The sequence below is a fragment of the Sceloporus undulatus genome, chromosome 2 (genome assembly GCF_019175285.1).
Source record: "Sceloporus undulatus isolate JIND9_A2432 ecotype Alabama chromosome 2, SceUnd_v1.1, whole genome shotgun sequence".
NCBI lineage: Eukaryota > Metazoa > Chordata > Lepidosauria > Squamata > Phrynosomatidae > Sceloporus > Sceloporus undulatus.
Window position 1 is genome coordinate 15,739,773 of NC_056523.1, and position 12,726 is coordinate 15,752,498.

A 12,726-nucleotide genomic window follows, 5' to 3' on the forward strand; every position below is an offset into this window, starting at 1 on the left:
ATACATATGTACATATACATATACAGTACATATAATTTATACACACACATATATAGACACACACACATATAATGCATATACATATATATATATATATATATATATATATATAAAATTTATATGTATACATATATATAACTATATAATACAATATACATATAATTTATTTACACACACACACACACACACATATATATAGACACATGCATATATAATGCATATAATATACATATAATCTATATACACATCCACACAAACATATATATATATATATATATGTAACATATATACACATTTATATATACAGACACACATATACATATAATAAAATATGCATATACTTTATATATGTATACACACACACATATATATTTATATATTATACATATAATATACATATAATTTATGGAACAGAGATGGAAAATACAAACACAAAGAATAAAAACTTGGTTGTGGTTGTTGTTGTGTCCCTTCAAGCCATTTCCGATTTATGGCAACCCTAAGGTGAACCTATTCATGGGGTTTTTTGCAATGGCCTTCCCCTGAGGAGGCTGAGAGAGTGTGACTTGTACATAGTCACCCATTGGTTTCCATGGCTGAGACAGGATTCGGACCCTGGTCTCCAGAGTGCATAGTCCAACACTTAAACCATCACACCTCACTGGCTCTATATTATTGAACATGAATGTATTATGTGTATGTATAAAAACCACCAAAAGCAAGTTGCCACTAACAAATGATCTAACTACTCTCTTGGGTAATTGTAGTTAGTTTGTTTCTTGAAACAACAGCAGTGAGCTCTTGCAAAATGTAAGCAGATGGATGGGCTTTAGAGTGGCTGCAGCCTGAGTGTTCAGAGCAAGAAGCACAGCATATTCTGCAGCCTCCTCCTCCCTGGGAAGAGTTAAAGGGACCGCGTTTCTGCTCCTAGAGAGGTCTGTCTAGGAAGCGGAAGGGAGGACAGCCCTCCCCAAATTAGACATTTCCTGCTGTCTCTCCCCCCCCCCCCCCCCCCGCAGAAGGAAATCCCGGGCTGCTTTTCCATCAGTGGCTGCGGGGGATTATTGTTTGGTGAGTCCAAATCCCGGTTGGACTCCATGAAGTGGGGCTGGAGCTGGGGGAGATTGCAAGCAGAAGGAGGAGGGGTATGAGCACAACCCCCAATGGGACCAACATGAGACCCCCAGGACCCCCATGAACCCCCCAGGATCCCCATGAGAACCCCCAAGCCCCAGTGAGACCCCCCTAGGACCCCAATGAACCCTCCAGGATCCCCATGATTCCCCCAGGACCCCCACGATTCCCCCAGGATCCACTTAGGATCTCCTTGAGCCCCCCCCCCAGGTTACCATTGAACCCCCCCAGGATCCCCATGAGTCCCCCAGAGCACCTTTAAGCTCTCCCAGGACCCCCATGAGCCCCCAGAGTACCTTTGAGCCCCCCAGGATCCCCTTGAGTCCCTAGGATCTTTTCAAATCCACCCGGATCCTCATGAGCCCCCAGGATCCCCTCGAGCCTCACATGACCCCCCTCAAGCTCCCCAGGATCCCCAAGAACCTTACCAGGTGCCATTGAGCCCTTCTGAGTGTTCTGCCCCCCCATACACTTTTGAGACCCCCAGCACTCCCTTATGCAACTTGGGTCCAGGCTCTTTGAAGGAACATATCTCCCTCTACAAGCCCCCTAGAATATTGAGGTCATTGGGAGAGACCCTTCTCTCTGTCTGACCACCCCCTAGGTGCGTTTGGTGAGAGCAAGAGACAGGGCCTTTTCAGTGGCTGCTCCCAAGCTCAGGAGCTCCCTCCCTCCCTAAGGAGGCCAGGATGGCGCCATCACTGCTGACAGGGATGCTGTTTTGTTTTTTAAGTTTTAAACTTTAAATGTTAATAATGTAATGTTTTTAATTCTTTGAATTAATGTTTTAACTTGGACTGTTTTAGATTTGTTAGCCACCTTGAGTCTGTACTGGGATGAAGGCAGGATATAAATAAACATAAGCATAGTAATGATGATGATGATGATGATGATAATAATAATAGAGCCCCCCATAACTCCCCCCCAGCACTTCCATAAATCCCCAGGATGCCCTTGACACCCCCCCCAAAGACCACCCTTTCCCAGGGCTTTCTCAACAAGATTTTATTCCTTTTGTCGTTGCTTTCCTCCGAGGCTGAGAAACTTGCCCACGGTCACCCATTTCAACCATCAAACCACATTGATTTTACAAAGTCAAGAGCCCTTTCCCCTCCATGGAGGGGGAAATACAACAGTAATAGACATTAAAAAAAATAGGTGCCCTTTCATGACGCCCACTTTGGATTCAGAGACATAGATGTGTTAGTCTGGATCCCAGTATGTTAGTCAAGATCCCAGTATGCAAAGGGATCTTGTAGCACTTGTGCAAAATAAGTTGTAGCATGAGTTTAGGTAGATGCAACAGGAGGCAGCTAGAGGAGTCACACTGGAATAGTACCTCTTTAAGAGCTCGTCTGATAAACACCTTGGTCTGCTTCCTCAGATGCATCTCCACTGTGGATGCTTGAAACGGGTGTCAGCCTACTTATCTGTAGAATAAGTTATTTAAGAAGAGGTGGCTGGTCTTGTTATGTGGCTTCAGGTCAACTCCAACTTATGGGGACCCTCTCCTAGGCTCTCTTGGTAAGATTATTGTCCTTCCTTTCCTCTGAGGCTGACAGAGTGGGACTTGCCCGAGGCCATCCAGTGGGTTTCCATGACTGAGCAGGGATTTGAACCTTGGTGTCCCAGTGTCCTCCTTCAACCTAAACCACACTGGATCCATTTCGGACCCGCCTCCCACAAAAACAGAGACTCACATAGACTTGAATGGGGTGCATGCCTGCAAGCGCAGGGTGTGTGCTGCAGGGGTGCACCCCATTGAAAATAACAGAGGTCACCCGTCCGTGAATATTCAAGACCATGGACCTAAAGTCCATGAGAAAGGAGGGGTGACTGTATATATAAAATACATGAATTATTATTATTGGTTGGTTGGTGATATAGAATTTGTTGTTTTTGTGTGCCTTCTCTAACCTATGGCAACCCCATTGTGGGGCTTTCTTGGCAAGATTTGTTTGGAGAATTGTTTGGGTTTGCCTTTGCTTCTAAGGCTGAGAGAGTGTGATTTGCCCAAGGCCACTCACTGGATTTCTATAGTAGAGTGGGGATTCAGACTCCTAGTCTCTTCATAGTCCAGTGCGCAACCCACTACACCATGATGGTTTCCACTCAGAAGCTACCCAGAACCAAACTGAATTGACCTGGAAGACCCGCTAGTGAGTGTGCATAATGGGAAAGATCACACATAGTCGTGAATGGGAATGGAAGAAATTGGACCTTCCATAGAAAGGATGCCTTTGGCCTCATTATGGGGAATAAGTGGCATTGTGAAGGAAATGTTTTTTGCAGAAATGTCATAGCATACTTCCTCAGCCCTGACAAACCAAGTGTGGTAGTTTCCTCAGTTTGGCTCATACAGCAAGAAATACTCATTTATTTCCTCAGATTGCCGCAGAAAAATAGTGTGCATGTTTTTTTAGGGGGAATCTGTAATTCACATGTTGTTGCGTGCCTTCAAGTCCTTTCTAAACCTATGGTGAACGTAAGAACTAAGAACCTAAAATCTCTTATCAGGGATTTTTCTTAGCAAGATTTGTTCAAAGGGGGTTTACCATTGCCTTCCTCTGAGGCTGAGAGAGTTTGACTTGCCCTAGGTCACCCAGTGGAGTGTGGATTCAAACTCTGGTCTCCAGAGTTATGGTCCAGTGCTCAAACCACTACACCACACTAGCTAATCCAATACTATCTAGTTATATATGACTACAGTTGATGTGTATATGACTGCTGAATTTGGTTGGTTTAGTTAGTTGGAAGTATAGAGGTCACTGCCAGGAGAAGCTGCAAAGTGTTTTCCATAAACATCTGAAGTTTATTGCATCATTCCCAACCCATCTGTTGTGGCTGTTGATAGGGACTGCATGTGGCATATGTTCTGCTCATCTGCATTATTTAAATATAACCAAAAAAATAGTTCTCTTTCATGCTCATGCACAGAGACACATGTTTTTATCACAAACTCAAGGTGGGAAGAAGCTGAGTGAGAGGAGGGATGAAAAATGAAAGTTTTGTTCCTCACATTTCGAGGGCTTTGTATATCAAATCAAGGCTAATCTGCGATGATAAGGCAAGAAAGAGAGGAGATGTTTTTTAAAGATAAGAGAAACAGGACAGAAAACATGTTTACAGAATAAAAGCATCCCGTTCTTCTTTCACTTTCTCACAGGTAGAGGCAACATATTGGTGGCACGTTCTAGATCCTTTTTGAAGCAGAAAGAAATACTATGAAGCCTGCTCAGGTAAGGGAGGCATCTTTGAGAACGTTGCAAGGAACAACTTTAATTTTTTACTTTCCGGTTAACTGCTGCCTTTACTTTGCTTGAAGCCGTCAAAGCTGTCCACTAGGAAATGATTGGATGGATTTCACTTGTAATTTGTTTGAACATTTGACTGCCTAGGGAAGCACCCAAATGTCTCATCCTAGCCTCTTTTTTAAATTTAGGCTAACATGGGCTTTTGCAGATTGTTTTAAGAAGAATGAGTTCTTAATGAGTCCTCGGGTTTTGCTGGTTGTTGTCATCTCTGCACCCACTCATTATTATTATTATTATTATTAAACTTTATTTATGAAGTGCTGTAGATGTACACAGGTCTACAAAAAGCCTACTCTTTTTGTAGGCTGCTTCTAGGTATTCCTTGGATTTGAAGTAGAGTTCTTGTTATGTTTTTTTAAAACTAGGGCATGGTTTGAAGAGCTGCTATAATTTGAAGGGAATTTTTTCCTTTGAAATATTTAATTTCTTTTTTCAGTTACAGTGCAAAAATGCCATTTCTTAAATCCACTATAGCAGTTCAGTTTTTAAAAAGTGGTGGCCCACAAGCAGGACCTTTCCCATAAAGCGGCTGTGCCTTTAATGTGCTCTTGGTGGCCTTAGCCCAACTAGAGGCATGAAGGTATTAGTAAAATAATAATAATAATAATAATAATAATAATAATAATAATGCTTATTTATAACACCCTTTTCACTGAAGAGCGTAATACCAAACAGATTCAATCCAAAGCAGAGACAGTAAAACTTAACACTATAAATATACATGAAATCTCCCATATCCCACCTGCTACTTCCCATCTTCGCAACATCACACACAACAGCAAGAACAACAAAAACAACAAAGAACAACTATGATGACAGTGTAATCATGGGACTCATTTACCAGACTCATCTGCCTTTGCCCCAGGATGAATCCCACAATGGATGCAGTGGAGCCGAAAACTGATGAGAGATGAGATGAGAGGAACGTGTAATGTTCCCAGTAAGGACATCTTGAGAATCCCACTTGTAGTATTTTAATTTGGCAATCTGTTTATGGGCAAGTTAGATTAGGTTAGACAAGGTGTAGGCAACTTGGTAACCTATCGATATTTTGTATAATACTCCCCATAATGCCAGCCACTGGCCATATTGGCTCGGGAAATATGATGGGTCCCCCTCCCCAAATATCTGGCAGGTACTGTTGTTGTTGTTGTTGTTGTTATGTGCCTTCACATCATTTCCAACTTATGGCATCCCTAAGGCAAACCTTGTCACACTGTGGGTCCATGTGGATGATATAGTATCCAAACAGGACTTCTGGATACTCCCAAGTATAATGGAAGCTGCGGCAAAGATTTATTTACAGAGGAAGGCAGGAGACAAAAACAATACACATCACTTACAGAGCACATGGAACAAACTGAAAGCAAAACTCTCAACTCTCAATAACCATCTCACACAGAGAGAGCTGGATTTGTTACCATTTTACACTCTCATGGGCCCTAGCTAGGCTGCTGTATAAACATAGCCTTTTTCTGTCCAGGTGCTGCCAATACACATTTACTGTCTGGCTTCCAGACTTCTTTGTCCAAGGCCATGATCACCCCATGTCCAGGTATAGATACACACACAACGTGGCTCTGCAGTTCTGCAGGAACAACACAATCAACACGTATGGTACGTGTGACAAACCTTTCATGGGGTTTTCTTGGCAAGTTTTATTCAGAGGGGGTTTTGCCATTCCCATCCTCTGAGACTCAGAGAGTCTGACTTGCCCAGGGCAATCCACTGGGTTTGCATGGCCAAGAATCATAGTCAAAGACTCAAACTGGCTTTCATTGGTGCTAGTAGAGTCTGAAACAAAAATCTGAGATGGGAGGAGTGGCCCAGTGTATAACAGTACACCCGACAAAGCATTGTCTGCTGCCTGTTTGAAAATCTATATATCAGGCAATAATAAGAACTCACAGGAATATTCAGAAGCAGAGGTCAGAAGTAAAGGATTTTAATTAATGATTTTCATGATGATAGGTTTTCACCATTCTGTTCTGGACTTTTCTAAGACTGAGAAGGGTAATCTATCTATAATGTGATGAGAATGTGTATCTTTTTTTCGTTTCAGATCTCAGTGTCCTTTGAGGAGGTAGCTGTGTATTTCACTGAAGAAGAATGGGTCCTGCTGTCTCCACGTCAGAAGGCACTGTACAGGGAAGTCATGCTGGAGAATTATGATATGGTGGCATCTCTGGGTAAGGCTCTCTTTCCCACCTCAATATGCATACCGTGACTATTCTGGTGACTCTCTTGGAGGAGGACATATAGGTTCAAGCTGAGCATGAATGTGAACTCTTGCGTGTGCGTGTGGCATGTTGGATATAACATGTGCAGTCAGGAGAAAAACTATGCAAGTGGATAACTGACAACATGGGGAGCAATGTGGCATACCATGCTTTGGAGTGGAACAGAAGTACTTCACAGCTGAAGCATGCAAAAAGAAAGTAGCTTCAAGTCTGAGGATTCTATTCTGGGAAACTGAGATAGGCTACCCAGCTTGGTCATGCAAACCCACTGGGTTGCCCTTGGGCAAGTCACACTCTCTCAACCTCAGAGGAGGGCAATGGCAAACTCTGTCTGAAGAAACTTGCCAAGAAAACCCTGCAACAGGTTTGCCTTATGGTTGCCATAAGTTGGAAACGACTTGAAAGCATACAACAGCAATAAGCTTGGAATCCCTCAAAACCAGAAGTATCCATTGTTCTTCTTCTGTCCCCCTACAAGAATATTCTCTGTTGCTTCAGCCTGGCCTGATTGCCTGGTTCAAAGAAAGGGAAAATCAATTTGTTGAGGAGACATGGGCAGGAGTGTGCTTTAACTGATCCTGGCGCTACCTCAGTTTTCTGAGTTGTCAGACGGATTGCTACAGACTTGCTTCCTCCTTCTCAGGACAATTTGAGATGTGGAATTTGGAAGTAATCTTTGAAAATAAGTTTTTGTTTTCACTTCCTTGCATCCTGAGTGTTGCTCTGTCAGGCTATGTTATGGTAGAGATCTGATACCTTTATCTTTAGGATAAAAATATCAGTGTTTGGAGTGCAGGAGAGGAATGAATGCAAGGAAAAGCAGGCTGGACTCACGTGGAGTGCTCTTTCTGGGGCTGTCCTTGAAGAGTGGCTATTGCAGCTCATACAGATGGTTGTTGAGTTGTTACTGTCAGGAAACTGCAGTTAGGGTCGCATTGCCTTTTTACGTCCACTGGCTCCTGATTTGTTTCCCAGCTCAGATCCAAGTGTTAATTAGCACTCTTAAAACCATAGAATCATAGAGTTGGAAGAGACCACAAGGGCCATCCAGTCCAACCTCCTACATAGAGAGATTGGGTTACCCCCTGGCCCTCTGCCTTCAGGAGAAAAATTCCAGAGCTTTACCATCTGCCTTTTGATCTGGAAGAAGACAACCCTTTAGCAGTGTCTGGATTTACTTTCTTGCTGTGAAAAAATTTGGGGAATTCATTGTACACAAATTTATTCTATTGTTATCTCCAGTCAGAAGTCAGAGGATATTTGAGGATTGTTGTTTTTGTTGTTGTGTGCCTTCAAATCAAATCGCTTTCCATGGCCAAATGGTGATTCAAACCTTGGTCTTCCAGTGTCATAGTACAATATTCAAACCATGCACCATTGGCTTTAATATTTGAGAAATGAAATTTAAATACCTAGCTTTGAGGTGCCCTGTAGAACTATGCTTTTCAGTCCGGAAGCTTCCATCTTAGTACACATAACAGATTTGAGTGTGCCTTACATACTTGGTGGGAAGCCAGTAATAGTAAGAATTGCACTTGGACCTACTCATGTTGCTTTTGTCCCACCTATTCTGTTTCTTTCCAAAATAGGGAAAAATGTCTGGGTGTTCTTCTGACTTCCAGTTCTAATTAGCTGCATGCCTAACAAATTACGGATGGACTTAAGCATATTTTCTATATGATTGGAAGTAAATGTCAATTCAGTCAGTAGAATCTCATTAGTAGTACGATCGATCAACCGCTCCACACAAGCATTTCACAGAATCTCCTGTCACATTCAACTTTCATATTCTGTTATTCTCCATGTTACTTAATTGGGTTTATTGAATTATTTCAAAGTTTCTTGGCTTTTGCGTTTGTATGATGTTGTATTTTCTTTCTCCGTTTCAGCAGAGGATATGAAGAACACAGCAGATTACAGGGAAGGACATCAAATATGGAGGGGAAAGGCTAAATGTCCAATCATGGAAGAAAATAATTCAGCTCAAGAGAAAATGAAGAAACAGAAAAGAGGTCGACAAATCAAGACCAAAAACAAATGCAGAGTTTTTCGCAATGCAGACTTGTCTAAAATTCGAAACCATGAAAAAAAGCAAAAAGGAGAGAAAAGGAATGAGTGCCTTGTATGTGGGAAAAGGTTTGCTCATAGATCAGTCCTTGATAACCATATGAAAACCCATACTGGGGAGAAACCATTTCCCTGCCTGGAGTGTGGAAAGAGCTTCATTCAGAGTGGGAAGCTTATCAGACATCAAATAATTCACACTGGGGAGAAACCATTTAAATGCCTGCATTGTGGAAAGAGTTTCCTACGAAGGGAAACACTCAATTCACACCAGAGAACTCATTCTGGGGAGAAACCATTTAAATGCCTGGAGTGTGGAAAGAGCTTTACTGAGAATGGAAAACTTACTGTACACCGAAGAACTCACACTGGAGAGAGACCATATAAGTGTCGGGAATGTGGAAAGTGCTTTATTGATAGTGGGACACTTACCAAACATCAACGAATTCACACTGGGGAGAAACCCTTTAAGTGTCTGGAGTGTGGAAAGAGCTTCAGCCAGAGAGAAGGCTTTACTACACACCAAACTATTCACACTGGGGAAAAACCATTTAAATGCTTGGAGTGTGGAAAGAGCTTCAGATTAAATGGAAGCCTTACCTCTCACCAAAGAATTCACACTGGAGAGAGACCATTTAAGTGTCTGGAGTGTGGGAAAAGTTTTACTCAGAGTGGGACACTTACCATACACCAGAGAATTCACACTGGAGAGATACCATTTCAGTGCCAAGAGTGTGGACTGACTTTCAGACAGAAAGAGATGCTTACATCACATCAGAATACTCATGTAAATGCTGGAGAGAAACCATCTAGTGTGAATGCTGGGGGGAAACCTTTTAAATGCCTTGAGTGTGAAAAGAGCTTCCAGCAATGGAATCAGTTTTATTCTCATCAGAGAATTCACACTGGGGAGAAACCATTTGCGTGTGCGGAGTGTGGAAAGTGCTTTAGGAAGAATGAATTCCTTACTGTACACCAAAAAATTCACACAGGGGAGAAGCCATTTAAATGTCTGGAGTGTGGGAAAAGTTTCCGGCAAAAGGCACATTACAACTCCCATCAAAGAACTCACTCTGGGGAAAAAACCATTTACGTGTCTGCAGTGTGGGAAGAGCTTCCTGGAGGAGAAATCCCTTGTTTTTCATCAAAGATTTCATACCTTGGAGAAACCATTTCAGTGTCTGGAGTGTGGGAAGAGCTTCAATGTAAGTGGGGCACTTACTAAACATCAGAGAATGCATACGAGGGAAAAACCTTTCAAATGCCTTGACTGTGGTAGAAGCTTCACTTGGAGGAATAAGCTTATTTCACATCAGAGAGTTCACACAGGGGAGAAACCCTTTAAATGCCTGCAATGTGGAAAGAACTTTCGGAGAAAGGATAAACTTAACATACATCAAAGAATTCACACTGGAGAGAAACCTTTTAAATGCCTGGAGTGTGGGAAGAGCTTCAGGCAGAGTGGAACTCTTATCTCCCATCAAAAAATCCACACAGGTTAAAAAATGTTAAGCTGATTGAACTGAGGCTTATCATACTCTGGGAATTCAATAGGCCCTTGGTGTCCCATGGGATTTGGTTCCAGGATCCCCCGTGGAAACCAAAATTCATGGGTGCTCATGTCCCATTAAACACAATGGTGTATCGAAATGGGGTCCCTTCCATAAAATAGCAAAATCAAGATTTCCTTTTTGGAATTTATATCTTTTTGGAATATTTTCAAACTGTGGATGGCTGAATCCACAGAGAAAGAAACTGTCGATATGAAGGGCTGACTGTAATGTGAAGTGACAGGACTCACTGGAAAAGAGGAAAATGCTCAGTAAAGCTGAAGACAATAGCAAAAGAAGAAGGCCACATTATAGCTGGATTAATTCACTCAAGGAAACCAAGGCCCCGAGTTTAAAAGACCTGAATGAGACTGTTAATAGCAGGGTCTTTGGGTCGTCTCCCCTTCACTGGGTTGCTGTACATCTATGCCAGCTTGATGGCACACAACAGCTACAATAAGAAAACCTGGCTTTTCCAGACAACAGCAACAAGTGCTGGGTGGAGTGGGAAGAATCGGTACCAGAGCAGCTGAATTAAATATGGATAGTATACCTTTTATTTAATGAGATTGGTTTGAAAATATATCAACAGCTGATCTGTCTTTCAGATTTCTACTCTTTTTACAAGCTTAGAACATGTGGCATGCTCAGAAGATAATACCAATTATGTAATATGTGGAAACATAACCATTGATAGAATAATAAATAGCCTGCAACTCTGTACAGTATAACAGACTGTCTACAGACAGAACAAATATGAAAAATGCTCAGTCAAAGGAGAAACCATTGAAGAGAGGAATTAGTCTACAAAATTCATTTCAGTATATATAGAGTATGATATAATTGTATTTTGTTGTATCATTGTATACATCTAATTTTATTTCTGTTGTTTGATACTCATTTTCCAGTGCTGTAAATTACACAGAGGTGTTTTCCATCCTAACCTAGAAAGGCCTGGAAGTTTTGCTGAGATGAATTCTGTTACATGGGAAGCAAATGGCAAAGGTGATTTCTGAACTATTGCAAGGCAAAAAATTCTTGAATCTGCACACCCTGGCCATTAATAGGATGGGTGAAAAATAGCATCATTTTTTGTGAATTTACAGTACATGCAACTCCTACCTGGATAGTGGCTACGTTGTACTGTTGACTGGAAAATGATGGGTTCAGGTTTCACAAGGGCACTGTGCATTTACTGTATCTACACACTGGCCAATCTTTGAGATTCCTTGTTAAAGGACCCCATAGATTTAGATAGAAAGTAGCACATCAGACACCAAATACCCAGTTGGTCCAAATTCAACATTGTGATTTTGGGGGGGGGGGGGTGATTGAACTGGATTAAAAGAAAGAGCACAGAGTAATCTGTTGGAAAAGTTGTCTCAGGAAGAGATAATAAGTAGAATCAGCCGGGATTATTAGCCCTGTTCTGTGCTAAACATATAACATGAAATTGGTACCCTGTATTGTAAAAGCTAAGATTCTCTGGAGTAATGATGATGTAGAAAATACAACTAGCTCTTAACATTGACTGTAGGAGATGTATTTGATATTTCGGCTAGTGACGTGCAGTGGAACAATGCTGAGCTTATAGCTATGTTATACTTTAGAAACTCATGGTTAGGTTAAAAAATAGAAAACTTGCATGTATTGCCTTATGGAACCCAATCCGAAATAATGTAGGAGGGGAAAAAAAGCCAGATTTGAAAAGTATTATCATCAGTCTGCACATCAGAGAGAAGAATTACCTCACCGCTCTTCCAGAGAACAGAGGGCTATAGCTGTTCCCATCTTCCACTTACTGTGGCCTCTCTACCAAGAATTGTTGGCTGCTGGCTGAGAAGAGAAGCTACATCTTTCCAGGACTAGGTTCTAGACTCCCCAGGGATAGCCAGCAATAGCATTTACATTTCTATAGCACTTCATAGTGAACTCTGTTTAAATATTTGAAGGGATGTCATATTGAGGAGGGAGCAAGCTTCTTTTCTGCTGCTCCAGAGAACAGGACCTGGAGCAATGGATGCAAACTATAGCAAAAGAGATTCCACCTCAACATTAGGAGAAACTTCCTGACAGTAAGGGCTCTTCGACAGTGGAACACACTCCTTCATCAGAGTGTAGTGGAGTCTCCTTCTTTGGAAGACTTTAAACAGAGGCTGGATGGCCATCTGTCCCAGGGGATGCTTTGATAGAGAGTTCCTGCGTGGCAGGGGGTTGGACTGGATGGCCCTTGTGGTCTCTTCCAACTCTACGATTCTATGATTCTATGAACTCGGTACTCTCTAAGTGATTTATAATGTGTAAACCAATTGCACACAACAAACTGGGAACTCATTTTACCTACGAAAGAATTGAAAACTGAGTCAACCTTGGAGCCCTGGGATCAAATGCACAATCTTGTGGCTTCTGGTTTCACAATTCTGC

The 12,726-nt window shown here is 41.9% G+C and overlaps 1 pseudogene; it reads left to right on the forward strand.

Moving 5' to 3' along the window:
- Positions 1 to 961: 961 nt before the first annotated feature.
- Positions 962 to 12,317, forward strand: LOC121921065 (annotated as a pseudogene).
- Positions 12,318 to 12,726: the final 409 nt, after the last annotated feature.